The 21,779-nt window shown below is 51.3% G+C and overlaps 1 protein-coding gene across 3 annotated transcripts in view; it reads right to left on the reverse strand.

The window, feature by feature from the left end:
* The window catches only part of TUT4 (terminal uridylyl transferase 4), a 1,145,308-nt gene that overhangs the window by 377,406 nt on the left and 746,123 nt on the right, over positions 1–21,779 (reverse strand). The gene's annotated exons all lie outside the window — the stretch shown is intronic.

Raw genomic sequence — 21,779 nt, forward strand, 5'->3', positions numbered from 1 at the left:
TGTTCATCTACCCTCCCTTTCACACTCATCCATCCTTACATCCAACCTTTCACTCATTCGTCCATCCATTCAACCTTGCATTTATCAATTCATCAATCCATCAATCATTTCACTTATCCATCCACCCACTCACTCACTCATCATCCACCACCTTTTCACTCATCTATCCTTCCACTCATCCATCCACCCGTTCACTCATCCAGCTACCCTTCCACCCATACATCCAGCCATTTACCTTTTCTCTGTTCCATCCTTCCACTCACTCACTCATCAATCCATCCAACCTCTCTCATTATCCATCTATTTAATCTTTCATTCATCCATTCACCCTTTCACTAATTCATCCAGCCATCCATTCATCCCTTCAGTTACTCACTCACCCACCTTTTCATATTCATTTTGAGCAGAGCCTTTTTGACAAGAGGCCCATCAAGTACTTCACCCTCACCGCATGAGCCATTCCAGGACTGGGACAGAAGCCACCCAAGGCAGAGACAGGATCCACCACAGGAGAGGGACAGGAGCCATCACAGGCAGGGGGCAGGTTGGGACAGGAGCTATCACTGGGGCGGGGCAGGAGCCATCACAGGAGGGGGAACAGGATCCACCAGGGTGGGCACAGGGGTGGGCATGCAGTATTCTAGTATCATCTTGGTCTCTTCCAGGGTGGGGGAGGGCTCCTCACCCCCTCCTGGACAAGACAACGAGAAGACAGGCTCTTTCCAAAATGTTAGTTTTGCCATTCCCCGCTGTGATGTACAGTACTTACCGGAGATGCTCCAAGAGAACTGATTTAACTGATTGTCCTCCATACTTTGTTAATTAGTGTGGGAGCGATTGTGCCATTTCTCAATTTTATTACATTAAGACTGCATGTTAGAAGAACCGAGGTTTGTTTACAATTTAGTGACAGTATTTAAGCTCTGTGAAGAGAACCAGTACTGCGCAGTGTAATCTGTGCCGGTTCTAGGATGTTTGGGGCCCTGGCCAGAAATGAAATGTGTGAAGCCCTCCTAAATCGCAGAGATATGGTGCACTCAGGGCTGTTTGCATCTGAATAGGTGCCCCTGCTCCTGAAGCTGCCGCCCCTCCCTCTCAGTCACCTTCAAGCACCTCTTAACAGCTCATTAAGGGCTGGAGGTGTGAGGGTTGCCACCCCGCTGTGCCTCTCCAATGCTGCGGGGTATGTGAGCTTTGCATCCGAGTCAAGAAGGGAGGAGGGTGGAAGCTGTGCCGGCTTTAGGGTGCGACCGGTGCCCGAGGGTAAAATTACGGACAAATGGCGTCCGTTAAAGAATCCTTCACGGACAACGGACAGACGGCCGAAATTACGGACTGTCCGTGAAATTTACGGACGGTTGGTCACCCTACTCTGGACTGGACGCCAATGGCCCGAGTCGGAGTGGCTCACCTGTGCAGTGATGTCTCCAAGGTGATCCTGACCTCGTGTACACCGTTGGCGGACCCCTCCTGCCCTCCACGACGGTGCCTGTAGTGTGAATCCAGAGGCTCCTCCCAACCGCGACTGGCTTCGGTAAGAAGATTCCGACGTCCAAAGGCACCCTTGCAACTGAAGCCCGAGGGCTTTGGGCAGCTGAACATACGGTGCCACTACGACCACCTACATCCCAACTTACCTCTGCTGTCATTGCTTTTCTGCCTGAAACCTCTGGTGCCACACCTGCAGCCTCCTCTTTGGCATCAGGAAAATCCTCATTGAAAAGCATTGGGCAACGGACATGGAATTTGCACCCTGCCCCGGCTGCCCCTGTGCGCTAGGGATGCAGATTGGGTGCTGCTTTGTGCACCCACATGCTTGTTTTAACCCCAAAACCTTGGCCCCTGCAACCGATCTATTACCTGCAATCAGTGTGGCTCCAGGCGCCCGTCTCCACTGGAAAGCACTTGGTCAAACTCCAATTTTGACCTCTGCACACGGTCACCCTTGTGCTGCTGGTCGTACAGTCGTACCTATCGGATCCCTGGCCCTTGCTGACTTTTGACTCCAAAAACTGAATCTGCATGTTCAATACTCACCCTCAATATTGTTTAAAACATAGGATAACATTATATAGTGTCGATTTTTTAAAGTGAATTTTTTAAAATTAAAATCGTACTTCCCTTATTACAAAGACTTTGATCTTTGGGTTTTGCATTGAGCCCTGTACACCTTTGGGGAACCCCTGTACTCTATGCACGGTATAACGACCTAGTGATAATATCATATACAGAGTCACCTTCCTACAACGTACATGTCAAACACAGACTGAACTTAACAGGTGGGATTGAGACACTCTAAAGACCACTATCCCATCCCAAGGCCTAAGTTATGTTTAATTCAGTCTCACAATTTCAGAATTGAAATATTTTCAAAATGAATTATAAGAAAATCATTGTTGTTACTCATTTAAGTTAAATAGCCAACAACCACTGATAAAGTCAATAGTGCTGGCTGGTTTTAAGTGTATGTCATTTATTGTGTTATACATCTGTATGCAATAACAGAAAGCTCAGATGGGAACCAAAATTCTGGTTGGGTTGCATACTATGGAAAAGACAGAAATGTAGTTCATCTGTTTATGCCACACTCTTATTTACATAGGCCACACCCCTACTTTTTTCATCCCACCTAAAGCCCTGCAGGCACCTCAGAGCAAAATGGCTAAAATAATCTGAAGGCTTGCCCACACAAAGGGAGGCTTAATGGTCTACTGTCAAGAGATCTGGATTCATCAGACATCCATCTCCAATGAGAGAAAAAAAGGCTTAAAACAAGTGACAAATGACAGTCTGGCTCCAACCATTAGACAGCAGAACATGCACAGCATGTTGTAGAACTCTTTTAGGCAATGTGATAGAAAGTTGCCTAGTCTCTCATTTGTAGCCCCACATCCAGGTCATTAACTTCCTTGACACCCTTCAATCCAGATTTCATTACAGTCACAGCACAGACTGCAGTTTTGAAGATTGTGGACGCAACCTACGCATCCTCAAAAGGGTAACTCCTGTCTACCTGTGCTCCTCTCAGCTGCATTTGACACAGTCAACCAACAGACTCTGTCAGATACCCTAAGGCGACGAATGGAATTTGATACTGTTGTGTGAGTGCTTCACCTCCAACATAACAAACCGCTCACAATAGTAAATATTGGTGACAGTCTCAGATCCAATCAACCTGCAACAAAGGGTCCCTCTCCCTGATCCTCTCCCAACCCTTGTCAACCTCTACCTCAAACGCCTCTGTACAATCCTCAGTAACTAAGGAATTCTCTTACACCTGAATGCAGACAACACCCAAATCTACCTGAAGGTCTCATCCTCGGAACACTTCACACCTATTCAACTCCCTGAATAGCATTCAAGCTTGGATGGCAAACAACCACCTCAAACTAAACCCAGTGAAAACAAAACGTTTTCTCATTTCTCAAAAGAAAAAAAACTCATCTATCCAAGATTGGATGGTACTCCTCCTGGACATAGAGGGCCGTCCTACCATCATTCTTAATGCCAAATGTCTATAATTCACCCTCAACAGATATCTTAACCTCCAGAATCACATTATCTCTATGGCTAAGAGTGCCCGGTTCCACCTAAGGTGGCTCTGGGGGAATAAGGAACCTCATCCCAGGACAATACTTTAAATCTGATGCCTCTGGGCAACGTCAGGGCTATACAATATCACCCCCCCCCCCCCCAAAAATGTGAATCTAGAGGAGATTCATGCTGCAAATAGCCGATCGACCACATGGTGTTCCTTGGTGCAATCAATATAAAAGCTTAGATCACTTGTGGGGTCAAGCCGATAGAGCCTCCCCTCCTCTTCAAGTGGTGAGGGAAAGCAAAGAAGGCTGGCAGAGTGATGGACTACCCAACATGAAATAGATATACAAAAAGTGATGGTTTGAATGCTTGAATTAATCTAAACTACTGGTAATCACTCAGGGACACATCCTAGTCCATCATTATTTTGCATACAATGCCACCTTAGTTTGGACACTGCAAGATCCAAATCCGTCTTGACCCTCTTCAAATGGGAAAAGTCCAGCCCAAACTACAAGGCCAAGTCTATCCTGAAATGGAACACAAGAAACCCAGGACTGTAGGAAGCTGGGTTTCTGTTGCAGTAACACCCCCCCCCCCCCCCCACTTTTTGCCAGACTACTGATGCACTTTTACTTGATTTGCCCTGGTCCCTGCCAATCAGGTTCCCAGGGACTGTGTTCTTTTACAAAACTATACCTTGTACCCCCAATTGGCACATCTCTGGCGACATGGTAGTCCCTTGTAAAAGGTACCATGGGTACCAAGAGCACAGTGGCCGGGTAAGGCCTGTAAGGGTTGCAGCACTCATTGTGCCACCCTTCGAGTCCCTGTACCTACACCCATACACCTACACCTACACCTACACCTACACCTACACCTACACCTACACACACACACACACACACACACACACACACACACACAGACACACACACACACACACACACACACACACACACACACACACACACACACACACACACACACACACACACACACACACGTGCCACACACACGCGCGCACACACACGCGCGCACACACACGCGCGCGCGCACACACACGCGCGCACACACACACGCGCACACACACACGCGCGCACACACACACACACAATTAGCATAGCCCAGAAGGTGTGCCCACCTCTGCCAACCCCACCCCTCAGGTGGGGGAGGCGAGGTGAAGCCCACTCTTCAGTGCCCATCAACTTGCTGATGGCAGGCACTCTCCAATCAGGATTAGGGATTTTGCCCACTCCCCCACGTGGGGTGAGCACACAAAGGCTGTAGTCACCCAAAGGTCAGTAGCCCATTGGCTACTGACCTGGAGACCCCTAAAACGCCCCCTAAAGCACAAGTTACTACTTGTGTAACGATATATCTGTAAGAGACATTAGTTAGTGATAGATTCCTTACCTTAGAATATCCCCAGGCGTCAGACTGGATCCGGAAATTTTTGCGTAGCAGTACCCTTGCGCGTCGGTAGGCGTCGTCTGCGGCTCCGCGTCCGTCGTCGGCGTCGTGATGACGTCGTTGGAGTACTTAGACGCCGCCTCCGCGTGCTGACGTCAGTTCATAGACACAGCTTTTCCGCGCCAGAAGCGCTGAAACCAACACTGGTGCCATTGAAACTAGGGCCCTGAAAGGGAATGACCTTAACCCTAGATATCGGTTCGCAGAAGGGGGAGGATGGGTGGGTCTGTAAGGAATCTATCACTAACTAATGTCTCTTACAGATATATCGTTACACAAGTAGTAACTTGTGCATCTGAAAGAGACACGTTAGTGATGGATTCCTTACCTTTGAATAGATAACCCAGCAACACCAACCCCGGTGGTGGGTCTTCGAACCAATAATCACACCAGAAAGTCCTGGAGGACGGAACGGCCAAAGAAGCCATCCCTTCGGACTTGACTGTACAGGCAGTAGTGTCTTGCAAACGTGTGCAGCGAGGCCCACGTAGCTGCTGGCAAATGTCCTGCAAGGGCACTCCCCGGCCCAAGGCAGTTGTCGCCGTGGCCCGGGTGGAATGAGCCCGCAATCCAGCAGGGGGCTCCTTTTTCGCCAAGGAGTAACATGCCTGGATACACAAGATGATCCACCGAGAGAAGGTCTGCTTGTGCACCGATTTTCCCTTCTTAGCGCCCACGTAACCAACAAAGAGTTGGTCATCCATCCGGAACTGGCGTGTGCGATCCACGTAGAATGAAAGCGCATGTTTTGGGTCCAGACGGTGGAGTCGCTCTTCCTCTTTAGAGAGATGCGGTGGCGGAAAGAAGGTGGGCAAGGTGATAAGACTGCCCGATGTGGAAGGCCGTGACAACCTTGGGCAGGAAAGATGGCTTAGTACGCAACACAACCTTGTCAGGATGGACAGAAAGGAAAGGAGTACAAGACAGAGCCTGGAGCTCACTCACTCTCGTGGCAGAGGTGATGGCAACCAGGAAAGCAGTCTTCAAAGTGAGAAGGCGGAGAGGACAGTTGTGAAGTGGCTCAAAGGGAGCGCACATCAGAAATGTAAGAACAAGGTTCAAATCCCACTGAGGCATCACAAACGGAACAGGAGGGAATGTGTGTGTGATGCCCTTCAAAAAACGATTTACAATAGGGGACTTGAACAAAGAAGGTTGATCAGGCAGCCGTAGAAAGGATAAAAGGGCAGAGAGGTAGCCCTTGATAGTGCCCAGAGCAGAGCTCTGCTGGGCAAGAGAAAGAAGGAAAAGAAGAACCTCAGAAAGAGGGGCAGCAAGAGGATCCACAGCCTTTGCTGTGCACCATGCCACAAATCTGTTCCACCTGCAGGCGTATACCGACTTTGTGGAGGGACGCCTGGCTGCCAGAATGATATCACAGACTTCAGGAGGCAAGTCAAATGGCCTCAACTGTCGCCGCTCAATCTCCAAGTTTGTAGGTGGAGACTGGACAGGTTCGGGTGGAGGACCGTCCCCTGCTGCTGCGACAGAAGGTCTTCCTGAAGAGGCAGATGAACCGGGGGATCAACTGACATACTGAGTAGCTCTGGATACCAGTACCTTCGTGCCCAGTCCGGAGCCACAAGGATGACTTGGGCCCGGTCGCGCTTGATCTTCTTCAGCACTCTGGGCAGAAGTGGTATAGGCGGAAAGGCGTACAATAGACCGCAACTCCAATCGCGACGAAAAGCGTCTCCGAGCGAGTGCCGCCTTGGAAATTCCAACGCGCAGAACAGATTACATTGAGCGTTCTCTTCTGTGGCGCATAGATCTAACCAAGGCTCTCCCCACTGCTGAAAGAGGCCTTGCGCCACGTCCAAGTTCAGACGCCATTCGTGATCCATCATGCATCGACGGCTGAGCTCATCCGCCCTGGCGTTCAGAGAACCCGCCAGGTGTTGAGCCACCAGGGTCACGCCCTGACGTTCCAGCCACTGCCAGAGGCGCAGGGCCTCCTGGCAAAGGGTCCACGACCCCACCCCGCCCTGTTTGTTGCAGTACCACATGGCGGTGGTGTTGTCCGTGAACACCTGCACTACACTCCCCTGGACAGAGGGGAGGAATGCCTTCAGTGCTAGACGAATCGCCCGCAGCTCCAAAAGGTTGATATGGAGCCGGGACTCCGCCGGAGACCAGAGGCCTCTGATCTCCGCCTCTCCCATGTGGCCTCCCCAGCCCTGGAGGGACGCGTCCGTCACAACTACGTGCTCCGTTTGGGGAAGGGAGAGGGATCTGCCGCTGACCCAATCGCGGTCCGGGAGCCACCACTGCAGCTGCTTCGCAGTGCCTTCCGAGATCAGGACATGGTCGGACAGGTTGCCCTGAAGCTGGGCCTACTGAAACTTCAGGTCCCACTGCAGAGCCCGCATCCGCCACCTGGCGTGATGCACCAGAAGGATGCAGGAGGCCATCAGCCCCAGAAGCCGCAGCGTCAACCTGACCGAGACCCGGGATAAAGGCTGAAAGAGTGGAATCAGAGCCTGAATATCCCAGACCCGCTGTTCGGGAGGGTAAACCCGAAACTGCGCCGCGTCGAGAACCGCTCCGATGAAGAGGCGCTTCTGAGAGGGACACAGGTGTGACTTCAGCACATTGATGGAAAACCCCAGCCGATACAGGAGGTCTGCCGTCGTCTGGGAGGTGGCTGACGACTGTCTGGGGCGAGCACGCCTTCAACAACCAGTCGTCGAGGTAGGGGAAGACTGAAACCCCTAACCTGCGTAGATGAGCTGCGACCACTACCATCACCTTTGTGAACACCCGTGGGGCGCTGGTAAGGCCGAAGGGGAGCACGGTAAACTGAAAATGCTCGCGGCCAACCGTGAACCGCAGGTAGCACCGGTGGGCCGGCAGGACGGGAATGTGAAAATAAGCGTCCTGCAAGTCCAACGCTACCATCCAGTCTCCTGGGTCCAGGGCAGCTAAGACCTGCACCAGTGTCAGCATTTTGAACTTCTCCTTCCGGAGGAAGCCGTTGACGTTCCTTAGGTCCAAGATAGGGCGTAGGCCCCCTTTGCCCTTCTTGGGTAGTGGGAGTAGCAACCACACCCTACTTCTGGCCCAGGAACGCACGCTCGATGGCCCCCTTGGCCAAGAGGGCCGTAACTTCCTCCTGCAGAAGTCGCAAATGATCCCCCGATACGCAGTGGTTCTGCGGTGGCATGGCTGGAGGGGTCGCCTCGAAGGGGAGGGAGTAGCCCCTTCGGACGATTTGCAGCACCCACCTGTCCGACGTGACAGTGCGCCAGTGGAGGAGGTGATGGCGAACCCTGCCCCCCACTGGCGTCACATGGGCCTGAATGCATGGACAAGGAGGGTTTTGAGGCGGATGCTGCAGGGGAAGGTGTGGATTGACCTCGCCGTTGTCCCCGACTGCCTCCACGGTGGTTTCTACGGCCGCCACCACGGTGGATGTTAGTCTGCGGTCCGTGGCTGGCGGCACGTGTGGGGGCGCCCCTTCCTTGGCCACGAAAGGAGCGAAAAAGGCACCCGTTTGCTGGCGCGGGCCGAGAGGCTCAAGGACCTGGCCGTAGCCCTGGAGTCCTTAAAGCGCTCAAGCGCATGGTCTGCCTTGTCGCCGAACAGGCGACGGCCATCGAACGGCATGTCTATGAGTGTATTCTGGACATCGGCCGAAAAGTTGGCGGACCTCAACCAGGCGTGGCGACGAATCGCCACCGTCGTTGCCATCGCTCTGCCCAGATAGTCGGTGGTGTCCAATCCACACCGGATAGAGTAACGTGCCGCATCTCGGCCTTCCACAAGGGCTTGGCCGAGTTTAGCCCGTACCTCCAACGGGCATTCTGGCAGCACGTCCGCGACCGTGTCCCACAGAGAGTGGGTGTAACGGCCCAAGAGGCACGTGGTGTTGGAAGACCGCAGTCCCAGACTCCGGGATGAGAATACCTTCTTGTCGTATTGCTCGTACCTCTTGGATTCCCTGTCGGGCGGAGCAGACGGGAATGCGGTCCGCGAATTAGAGGCCTGGATCACCAGGCTCTCAAGGGTGGGGTAGGTGGACAGGAGACTATGGTCGCCTGGGGCCGGGCGGTGGCGTCTGGCCACGTTCCTATCTACAGGCGAACCGGTAGCGGGCCTTGACCAAGTGCCCAAAAGAACGTCGGTCAAGGCCTCATTAAACGTCAGCAGAGGCTCAGCCAAGCTTGACTGCGGTTTAAGGACCTCAGTGAGGAGGTTAGTCCTCACGGCCGTGACGGGGAGTTCAAGGCCCAAGGCCCTGGCTGCCCGCGTCCGCACCACACTGTAGGTAGCCCCCTCCTCCGTAGCCACGGTAGGTGGGGGAGACAAAGCCAGTGTCTGGTGATGTGTCCAGACCACTGGCATCCCCAAGTCCACCTGTCCAGTCCTCCTGGGACTGACACTCCCATGTCAGAGGGTTCACAGACCCCTCCCAATCCTCCTCGTCACCCATCTCCTGGTACTCAGGGGTGTCAAATGATGGGGCCGGCTCATGAAAGATAAACTCCCGGAACGACGTATGAAGCGGCACCAAGCGGCGCCGTTCCGGCGCCGGATCGAGGGAGGCCTCGGGGACGGCGCCGCCAGCAGACGGCGCCAGGGGTGACACCTGTGGGGTCGGCGCCGGGGAGGTTGTGAGGTCCCGACCCGCTAGGGCCCCCAGACCGTTCTGCTTGGCCGAAAGGCACCGCGAAGCCCGTCGGAGAAGAGAGGGACCTTATGGCCATGAGGAACCGATCGATCTCCTCCTGCGTTGCGTGCGGCCCAGGGACCGGAGGGTATGGGGCCGGACGCGACGCCTGCGACTCCGGCGGAGCCTCGTGGGTGGTCTCACCAGAACCCCCGGCCGCGTCATGCGAGCGTCGGGGGGAGTCGGAAGAGCGATGACATCTCTTCGACTTCTTATGCTTACATGACGACTTCGACCTGGAGGAGTGATGTAGACTCCCGGAGCTCCGATGGCTCCGCTCCCGTGATCGATCCCTCGACCTCCGTCTGGACCGGGCCCTCTCCTGGCGCGGGGCCGACTGCCGGAGTTCGAGTCGCTTGCGGAACCGCTCCCGCCTAGCTTTCGAAGTCAGGGCACGGCAGTCGGAACAGGTCTTGGAGTCATTGTCGACGCTGAGACAGAGGAGACACCGACGGTGAGGGTCGGTGACCGACATCAGTCGGTCGCAGTCCTCACAGGGCTTAAAACCTGCCATCCCTACCGGCACTGTTTCGGAGTCGAAGACTCGAAAAAGAATGATCAAAAGAGATCAAAAAAGTTTAGTCAAAAAAGACTAAGGTACCACTTTTTCCGGATCTGCGCTGCTGGCGCGGAAAAAAGAAGAACTGACGTCAGTGCGCTGAGGCGGCGTCTAAGTACTCCGACGACGTCATCACAATGACCACGACTGACGCGGAGCCGCAGACGACGCCTACCGATGCGCAAAAATTTCCGGATATTCTAAGGTAAGGAATCTATCACTAACGTGTCTCTTTCAGATTACAGTATTTAGGGGGCAGCCTGAACAAAGAAGACAGTTTCCCACAACCTACAAAGAAGGACGAAAGAAGACGCCCAGCAGTGGTGACTGCAGAGAACAACTGACTTGGCCCCAGCACTACCACCCCGCCTGCAGTTTCCAGAGATCCTGCGCCAAAGGTTGCCTTGTCCTGCAGCCAGCGAACTCCAGAACCCCTGGTAGTACGGACTGCCTTCAACAAAGACCAGATCTCCTGTAAACAGCAGCTCTGTACAAAGGAAATAGCCGAGAAGGACTTCAAGGACAAAGAAACACGATGCCTGGAACCACCACTACACCAGACGCCTACGGCTGGAGTCCAAGTGGCTCAACAGTCCCAATGAGGTCCTCTATAGCTCCTGAGTTCAAGTCCACCATGGGTTGACCCCTCCAGGACTCCCAGACATCATCTGAAGCCTCTGCACGGAGAGCCCCCCAACTGGGAGCAGCAAGGTAAGGTGAAATCCAACCTCAAATGACACCCCTGCATCCAGTCGCCCTAAGCCCTGGAGGAAAAAATCCAGGAGGTGCACCTACGTCCCGAGCCCTCCAACATACCTGGCCAGCTGTAGGTTCCTCCCAGAAGTCGGGCCTACAACTAAAAAACAAAACGGCAAACACTTATGAAAACAACAGGGCACCTGATGCCAAAACAGCACCCTGCACCCAGCCGCCCCAGCGCCGCTGCGGGTGTACTTTGGGTGCTAACTTCGATCCCCCTTTGCCCTTAGCTAAACCCCAGGAGCTTTGCTACCACAACCTTGTGGCCTGCTCATGAGCAGCCACAAACCGGAGGCCGCCTATCCCCCATTGGATAACATTGAGCCTCAGCACTCTGCACCCGCCGTGCCAGCTTCCTAAAAGGACTGAGCCCACTGTGGTTTCAGATCCCACTGCAGAGGTCACATATGCTATCTGGTGTGATCCACAAGGATGCAGGAAACAAGGTCAAGAAGCCTCAGAGCTACTCTCACTGGGACCCAGGACAGATGTTGAAACATCAGGATTATAGCCTTAACAATTTGAAGTGCCCATCTGCTGGATTTGATGCTCTGCCACCCGTGTAGTTAATATCTTACATGCCTCCAACAGGATGGCCATGTAAGATCGAGGGCAAGCTTAAGTGGTTTTATGGCAGTGGCAGGAAGGGCGGGGGCTAAACAGTATGTTGTCCCTGAGTGCCTGGACATTATTGGCTCGATCCCCCACAACAAAAAGGTAGTTGTTGTGGAGGTGGACCTTGGCCATGTCTTTGCGCTAAGACTTTTCCAAAGTTTCAAAAGGGGCAACACTGCTGGTGATACTGCTGCACAAGCATGCAAAACCCAAGGGAGCATGCTGTGAACCTGCTCTCTTTGTAGCACATTAGGCCATAGTCTGCCTTGTGTCAGAAGAAATGGGTGCCTTCAAATGGCATGTCCATTAGTGATGTCTGCAGGTTCCTGAAGGAGCCCATGAATCTGATGAACATGCATCACGGAAGCACTATTCTACTACAGACTGCCCCGCCTAAGCAGTCAGTGGTGTCAAGCCCAGCGCCAATGTTAGATTTCACTGCATATTGGCCAACCCATTTAATATGTGCAAGATTGCCTCGCAATACTTTAGGAACTGTGGGCAAGATCTCATGTACGGAAGAGCCCATCTTAGCCCAAGAGCCCCTTACTAGTGGAACAGCAGTTCTGTGGAAGGCTGGACAAGCTGCAGGACATTTGTCTTGACTTCAACCAATGGGAGTAAGAAGTTCAACCTCCACAGCTCCACTGTGCAGTAAGTCGATTCCTTTGTGGAGTGTCTTGGGGATATTTAGAGTGATACTTCGGACAGAAAAGGAACAGAGTGCGTTCCATTAGCAGGTCATTCTCTGATAAAAACATCAAAGTGAAAGAGGTCCAGCCGTGCTTAGCTTGTAGACCGATGTGGTGAGTCGACAATCCACCACGAAGAAAGGGTAGTCGCTTGGAACGCAAATATAAAAACGCGATCGAGACAATATCATCGAGAGAAGATCTATTAGGGAACTGAAGGGAGCCCAAAAGAGTCTCGAACCGGAGTGCGAGAGATTACATCCAAACTCGTCGGTTGAAAAAAACTATCTGGCACTGGAGCCGATGACCATGAGCAGTATTACCAAGAGGAGTCACATAGCCTTGTGACTTGAAGAAAACTTTTGGTAACAAAAACAACTTGTAATCATCCAAGCCCAACACTAGATAGTGGACTTTTGTACAGCATGTATCTCTCCAGCCTACGATCGAGCCGCTTTCCTTGACGTCCCGCCGCCGGTCATATGGAGCTCTGCCGAATATCTTCTGGCAGGGAGACCTTTTAAAACAAACCGACATACGGAGCTCTGCCGAACATTTCGGGCAGGGAGATCTTTTAAACAATTGCCGCATATTCAATATCCATGATCCTTGGAATACCTTCCTTAATCCTGCAATAACAATATATGACCTAAGATAACCTAATATATGGATCTTTGAATACCAGATCAAACTATCACAGTCCATATAACCAGCCTGCCACGTGTCTCCGGTTGGCGGGAATTAATTTGATAGGCTGCATCTAATCAGCGCCTGTAACACTCAATCAACAAAGAAAATATTCGGGCAACGAATCGAAACGCTATCAACTTTAACTGTATTGTCACTATTACTCAGTTTATGTGGCTACTCCAGAAGAAGGCGCTGGTTCGCCGAAACGCGCGTAGAGACCCATTCTGCCACTTAGATTTTTACTCTTTTTAAACCTTTGTTCATATAAAATGTTTTGAATGTATGGATTCTACTGATATTTCATGATATGTGATTCAAATTTTGTTCATCTGTCATTTTTAATTGCACTTGTGTCATTGGTCCTCTTGAATGTTTAAAACTTATAATAAAACAAATATGTTTTTTAATAATCTGTAGCCATTTGTCCTTATATATTACAGTGTTATATGTCTTAAAGCATTAGTTGCCTAGGTTGTTTTTTGTCGAAAGCTTTGTTTTCCCTGACCTAGGAACGATTGTATCCACATTATCAGGGGGTCCTTGTTATATACACGTCAATGTATCTCTCCAGCACACATGCCTTGAACACAGAGTTTCTACGAGGCTCCCCCTGGAAGTCCACCGGGGGTGGGGGGGGCGTCTGACTAGCCCGCCCTGCCCCAGCCCCTGTTGACCCCCATCTTGCTGCCTGCGCGGGGGGGGGGGGGGGGGGGGGGGGGCGTGGACAACCACTGGTGACGGCGCTCCAGCGGACGCCCTTGTGCCTTGCTATATCGATCATTTAAACTGCAGTGGGCTTGACCCTGCTTCATCCGGGTGTACCTGGGCCCTGTACATGCTGGTGGAGGGAGACTGACTCTTGCTCCTGCAGTTGTATGCCCCTAATGGGCCCCTTGGGGATCATGTTGCGGAGGCCCCGTTGAAGTCTGTGCTAGACCCCTTGTACTGGGCTGCTCTCACAACCCCCCCCCCACCCCCCCCAAGAGGCTACCCTGCTGTTCCAGCTCTGTGGGCCCGTGTACCGCTGCAGGGGTTTCTACACACGCAGGCCTTATGCGGATGGTCCGGATCTTGCTGGCGCCTTAGTGCTGACTCAGACGACGTGGGAGCTGCGCCCCCCCATGGGGATGGACATGCTGTGGTGTCTTTGCGCTCGACTTTGAAGTGCGCACATATTGTGTTGAGCGGCCCCCTTACAGTTGTTCTGGGTGCATGAGAGTTTTTGGCACCTTAGTGGCCCTTGGAAGAGGGGGACAACTCTCCTTGCTTGGATCGCGTCTTGCGCCTACATAGCGGCGGGGGTATCCCACAGTCCGACCCATCCCGGATCCCGGTGGCTGCGGGACTTGCACTGTTGAAACAGAATGCCAATCTTTTTACGCCTGGCCGGTTCCTAGCAGTTGTACGATGACCCGTACCCACCGTAGCAAGGACGCCCCTGCACCACCTTCTAAGGATACCTCGGTTGCAGCACTGTGGGGTAAGACGGGCACGTCTAATCCGGCAGAGATGGCCTCGCAGCCTGGGGGGGGCCTCGCAGCCAGTGACACAAGTGTCAAAACCAGTGACAGAAGCATTCATGGCCTCCTTCATGACGGAGCTGAAGTCTGAAATTGGCTATTTGCGCACGGAGGTCCACTCCTGCGTACAGGAGCTCCGGAGGGACGTCGCGGATCTGGGCGAGCGTGTGGATGGACTGGAGAAGACGGTTGATGCCCGCATGAAGGATCAGGAACAACTTTGGCAGCGTTTAGCCGCCCTGGAAGATCAACACATAGAATTACAGCTGAAGCAGGAGGATCTGGAAAATCGAAGTCGCCGGAACAACCTCCGTATCCGAGGCGTTCCTCTTGGGGCGGAGGGGAAGGACATATTGACCTATGTGGCGCAGCTTCTCCATGAAGTTTGGGGGGATGAGGAGGCCTCTCCACCGGCTTTGAACCGGGCGCGCCGTGTTGCCGGGCCCGCGGGCAGGTCGGGTCTCCTCCCGGACATATTAACCAGGGTCCACTTCTTCACAGAAAGGGAAGCCATTCTTCGGGCGGTGAGGGCCAAGCCGGACCTCACATATGATGGACATAAAATACAGATCTTTCAGGATTTGGCGCCTAACACATTCCACCGTCACCGTGCCTTTCGGCCCATAACGGACAAACTGCAAAGCCTTAACATCTCCTATCAATAGGGTCACCCGTTCGCCATTATTTTCCAATGGGAATCAAAGCGCAGAGTGATACGTTCCTACCAGGAAGCAGCTCAACTATTAAGACTGCCCGCATTTCGGCCTATCAGCCCATCTCGTTCCCCGGCTGTTGCGCAGGTGCCGGCTAAACCCTCTGGTCCACTGTGCGCAGGAGCAGACACTCACCACTCTTGGATGAACATGCATCTTCGCAGGCTAAAAACAACATCATTGAGCATACATATCAGATCCTTGGAGGGGGACGGATCTGATAGGGGCCTGGGTTCCCCAGGACCTAGCTGAACAGTCTAAGACCCCATAACGCTCTCTGCGACTTCTCCTTGAACTAATTTTCCTGTACACTGTTGAGTTCTGGTCACGGCCCCACTCCAGTGCTTGGCAGTGTAGCTGGTGCCGGAGCTCCTTACTCAAACGGACTTCAGAGCAGCAAACAACCTAACCCCCCACTGTTCCTGGGAGAGTAACGTCTTTGGGTTCCTCCAAACCCTAGGGTGCAGGATGACCCACGATTGGAACAGACTGCTGTGGCCCCGTTGGCAATTTTGATAGTTCTTTCTTTTCTCTTCTTTCCTACTTTTTTTTCTGATCTTCTATCTTACCCTTTCACTGCTTCTGGGGTGTGGTGGGTGGATGATTGGGAGGCTGCTGGGGGTGTCGGTGCATGGGGAGGGTCAAACTCTACTACCCTCTTTTTGTGCCTGGTTATGTTTTTTTGGGAGGTACAGCGACCTCATCAGTGACCTGCGGTGTTAATGGCTCTTCCTGACCCTTTAAAGATCCTTCCCCTCAATGTTAAGGGACTTAACTTCCCCCAATAAAAGACGGCAAGTGTGGCGCTACATCTTACTGCACAGCCCAGACATTATTTTCCTTCAGGAAACACATCTGCTTAAGGAAGATACCCTGCGCATGGCACATCCTAAATACTCCCTTCAGTTCTGGGCAGCTGCGGACACCAAAACGGCAGGGGTGGCTATCTTATGCAGAAGGGGCATCAGGCAGGGGACCACGAAGACCTTGCTTGGCACAGATGGGCGTTTTATCAGAGCGGGGGTGGTAGTTGGCAAACGCCTGCTCACGCTGTGTAATATTTATGAGCTAAACCAGATGCAGGACTCCTACCTCCTACAGGGCTCCTCTTTGATTGTAGGAGGGGATTTCAACCTGGTGTGGGACCCTGCGTTGGACCGTAGTGAAGCCTCCTCGAACGGATCAGGTGTCATGTCCTCCGTACTTCGGAAACAGATAATGGACCTTGGTCTTATAGACTCTTGGTGTTATCATTCTCCCGAGGTGCGTAACTATTCGTACTACTCGCATGTCCACCGCTCGTACTCGCGTATCGACTATTTATTTATCTCGCACGCCCTCATAAGGGATACGTTAGCAGCAGCTTTGTCGGACATCTCGATCTCTGATCATGCACACGACAAGCTTTTCCTGCAGGACCCGGCCGCTAGCCCTGCCCACTAGCCGTGGTGGAGCTTGCCGCCGCATATTCTGTGGGATCCGGCTACTGTGGAGTCTATACGGACTGCCATTGACTCTTATTTTGCAACCAACGTTCTCCCCGAGACCCCATTCCCAGTGGTGTGTTATGCCTTTAAGGCGACGATCCGTGGCCACATCACGTCTCTGGCGATTGCTCATTCTCGGGAAGTCCGCAAACTAGAAGATAGCCTCTCCGCAGATATCAAGAAGTTGGAGATGCAAGATCGAGAGCCCTCAAAACCAGGCGGAAACTTGCAAATCTTAGGGGTCAACTTCGATGTCTGCGAACTAACAAAGCTGAATGTTCCTTGCTGGCCCTGAAGCAACGGTACTTCGAGGGGGGGACAAAGTGGGACGGTTGTTAGCAAGACGTCTGCGGGTCCGGGCAGCGAAGGCACATATCGCGAACATTCAGTTACCCGATGGAGGGCGGACCACTGCGGAGCGAGCGAAATGCGAGGCCTTTAGGGCTTACTACTCTGCCCTTTACGAGGCGGACACGCCCTCTCAAGACCATATCGATGAGGTACTGAACCACTGCCCTTGAACCCCAATACATCCACAGCATGCTACACAACTGGAGGGTCCTCTTTTGGCGGAGGAACTGACCGCGGCATTGAAAGACTTACCCCTTGGTAAGACGCTGGGCCCGGATGGCCTGCCGGTAGCCTTTTATCGTATGTTTTTATCACAGCTCCAACCCTACTTGTTGCGACTATATAATTCCTTCTCGGACACGGAGGGGCCGTCGCCTTCTATGGGCATAGCAGAGATCGCTCTAATCCCCAAGCCGGGAAAGGACCCCACCCTATGTGCCTCCTACCGCCCCATAGCGTTATTAAACACAGATCTCAAACTTTATACCAAAATGTTAGCCAAACGCCTGGATCCCCACATTCCGGGCCTTGTGGAGCCAGATCAGGTCGGCTTCATCCGCAACAGACAGGGGGCGAATAACGTGCGAAGAAGTGCCCATTTGGTGGGACAAGCGCACCATTGGAATATACCAGCTTGCCTTCTATCGCTTGACGTGGATAAGGCCTTTGACCGGGAGGACTGGGGTTTTCTTCTCTCGCTCCTGCACAAGGTTGGTCTGGGACACATGATTTCTAGGATTATGGCCCCTTATCTTTCCCCACAAGCGCGGGTCCGTTCTCTATCCACAGGGGCACTCAGCAGTGCTGATCCCTGTCGCCTCTGCTCATTGCTCTGGTCGTAGAGCCCCTGGCGGAGATGATTAGGCAAAGTAAGGACATACATGGCCTCAGCCTTGGAGGTCGTCCGAACAAAGTAGCATTATTCGCGGATGATCTCATCCTCACTTTGTCACGCCCACATACCTCTCTTCCGGCGCTCCACGTTCTTCTGCAGCCCTTTGAAAGGGCGTCCGGCCTTAAAATTAACTATGATAAATCTTGAGCTTTAAACCTCACGATCCCGAAAGAGGAGCTTCCAGCCTTGGAAGCACTGACTCCATATTGATGGACTGCGGACCATATTTGTTATCTAGGCCTCCAGCTGACCCCCTCCTTGGGCACGTGGTCTCAGGTAAATTGGCGTGAATGCAAGAAAGCTGTCCAGGAGGACTTGAGACGGTGGAAGCCTGTGTCTATCTCATGGCTTGGCAGGCTTAATGCTATCAAAATGTCTATACTACCAAAAGTTTTGTAATTGTTTCAATGTCTCCCCACCCCCATACCACAACAACAGATACTGAACCTCCAAAAAGAGATTACCAAGTTTATCTGGGCTGACCGTCGACCACGGTTCTCCCACAAGATCCTCATGTTGCCCAGAGATAAAGGGGAACTGGCATGCCCTAATCTCTTGGACTACTACTGGGCCTCGCATCTTCGTATTGTCTCGGAATGGACAACCACTGAAAGCGAAAAGGTATGGTTACATATGGATCAGATGGTAACAGGACGTACTATCTGGGATCTTACATGGCACCATCGGCGGCACGTTCCTGCGGTGCTTACATGGCAGTGCCTACAAAAACGGTCCTTGATATATGGGACAAAATAGCTGTACGTAAGGGCTTGACGACTTCCCCTCATCTCATACCCCCATAGCAGACAACTCGCTCTTCCCGCCAGCCTGCCACATACAAGCATTTGCCAAATTGTTACAGGGAGGGTGCAGAGTGATTGGAGACATGTTTGAGGGGGGACTTTTGAAGACGTTCGCCCAGTGCAGGGAAGAATTTAGTCTCCCGCCAGAAGCGGGTCTACAATATGCCCAGTTGCGGCACTGGGTATCGTCACCCACTTTTTTGCAGGCGGCTACCCGACCATACACTTCCTTCGAACGGCTGGTCTGCTCCTTCGACGACTCGAAGGGACTCGTATCCCGAACATACCAGATCCTTCAGCACCCACCCACACTGACGGTACAACCGTATCAAGGTCAATGGCACCTAGCGTCGGGAACATAAATCGCACCTGGGCAGTGGAATCGTCTATGGGGAGACATCCTTAGGGTCTATCGCAGCATCCCACAGAGGGAAAATGCATACAAAATAATGACACAATGGTATTGGCAATGGTATTATCACAGGAAAAAATCTACCCCTACCTTGGTTCTAACTATTACCAAGAGGGACAAACAGATCAAGCCCAATACAATCCACGACCCAACCGACAAGGAAAAGTACTCACCTTCTCTGAGACCAATTCTTCCGACTCAGACCCTGATGAGGTAGGTCTGGGTGAGGATTCCAGCTATAACTACCGAGACAGAAATCAGCGAGGCCACTTCGCAGAACAATACCCAAGAAGGCAAACACAATCTCCTTTTTGATCACGGGGCAGAGGCAGAACCAAAACACGCTATCCAAGGATGGACAGGAATTTTTATCAGCCAATGGACCGTCCACATCCGCAAATATAAATGCGGACAAGAAACCAGCAATATTGGAGGTCCTGAAGGCATCTGAAGATTCACAAATTCCCATATTTAACTTGTCTAATCATCTACTAACCACCCATGAAGTTAGCCTCTTGAGTAGAGGGTTGTCTTTTGTTCCCAATACACAGATTAACAAATTTAGGTTGAATCAAGACTTATTTTTATTTTCATTTTTTCGAAAAGTTAGACTCACGAAATATTTCTAGCCCTAGAGCAGAGAGAAGAGGAACTTAACCTCTCAGGGTGCAAACCACCGTCAACTTTTACACCTACTTTGGACATGGTGGGTCCGGAAGTGTGTATTTTTGAAAAGAATGTTATCAAAGAAATGGACAGAATATTAAAATTTGTCCCTAAATCTCAATCCAATTTGAATAACATGGAAAGAGATGCCCTGAAAACATTGCAAAACAACTCTGCGATCACAATTAAACCCTGCAATAAAGCAGGTGGTATAGTTGTGATGGACACAGCACAATATACTGAAAAAATTGATACAATGTTACAAAAACCGGAACACTACAGGAAGGCAAAAATAAGAGACCTTGTGAAATTAAAAACCACAATAGAAACTACGGTACAAAAAGCATTCGAAGATAGTTTTGTTTGTCAAAAAGAAATGGACTTCCTTGTGAGATCCAATCCAGTGACAACAGCACTTTACGGTGTGCCCAAAACACATGAAAGGGCTACGGATCCCCCCGATAAGACCCATTGTGTCATCAATAAATTCCTGTACTGAACCTCTGTCAAAATATATTGACACATTTTTATGCCCCCTGACTACACAATATGCGTCCTATATCAAGGATACAGGGCACATGATAGCTACCCTTGAACACACACACCTTTTAATCAAGAGACACAGATCTTAGTTACCCTTGATATTGAATCACTTTATACTAATATCCCCCAGTACCTAGCCATTGAGGCGGTGGCAGCGTTCTTGGCTAGGACACCAGGGGATAGGCCAGACATTTTCATTCTAGAATGTCTAACGATAGTATTACAAAACAACTTTTTTGAATTCAATCAAGAGTTATACCAGCAGATCAAGGGGACCAGTATGGGGGTTCTTGTGCCCACAGCATAGCGAACATCTTCATGGGGGAATTTGAGCGCAGACACGTCTTTAACGATGTAGCCCCTTTTTTTGAAAACATAGGGAAGTGGCACAGGTTTATAGACAATATATTTTTTATCTGGACTGGCTCAGAATTTGATCTTCAGGAATTCGTGACTTGGCTTAACTTAGAAGATACTAATTTGAAGTTCATATGTAATTTTTCATCTATCCAGGTGGAATTCTTAGAGATTTGGATCAAAGTTATGGATGGAGAGCTGGAAGTAAGTCTCTTCAGGAAGCCTGCGGCTAAGAACACTATACTGGAACACAGTAGTTTTCATCCTTCATGTCAGAAGGACTCGATTCCTTTCGGGGAATTCCTACGTATTCGTAGGAATTGTACCCGCATCAAGGATTTTTGGTCCATGCAGATCAGTTACAGAAACGTCTGATCCCAAGAGGCTATCCCAGAAGACTCATTAAGCAATCGCTTAAACTAGTAAAATACTAGAACAAGGAAGCCCTTATTCATAATAACCCCTAAACCATCTGAGGATAAAATAGTCTGTGTAGTAGGTCACTCAAGCATAAACTACAAGATAAGACAAGTTCTGGACAAAAACTGGAAGATTCGTAATACTCATGAAGGAGAACACCTCTTACAGAGACCCATGGTAGCCTTCAGAAGAAACGCCAATCTACAAGACAAACTGGTGCATAGTAGACCTAAGACCAAAGCACTACTTAGACAAACGACCATAGATGATTGCCACCAGCAAGGGGCAACCACAGGTGTGGCAACTGCCATTCCTGCGAATCCGCCTTTGTGACACAGACTTGGACTTATGGAGACAGGTCAGGAGAGACCAAACACATGTCAAACTGTAAAAGCTCTAACATCATCTACTTGATACTTTGCCCATGTGGCTTAGGCTACATTGGGGAAACGGCAAGAGAATTCCGAACCAGATTTTCGTAACATAAATCTGCCATTTCAAGCACCGATGGTGACTCATTACCAAGAGTTACAACACACAGAAAAAGATACAAGATGGGTCATTCTAGAACGTGTATGGGACATACCAGGCAAAGATCCTACAAAACTCAGAAAA

The sequence above is a fragment of the Lissotriton vulgaris genome, chromosome 1_1, assembly GCF_964263255.1.
Source record: "Lissotriton vulgaris chromosome 1_1, aLisVul1.2, whole genome shotgun sequence".
In the NCBI taxonomy this organism is placed as follows: Eukaryota; Metazoa; Chordata; class Amphibia; order Caudata; family Salamandridae; genus Lissotriton; species Lissotriton vulgaris.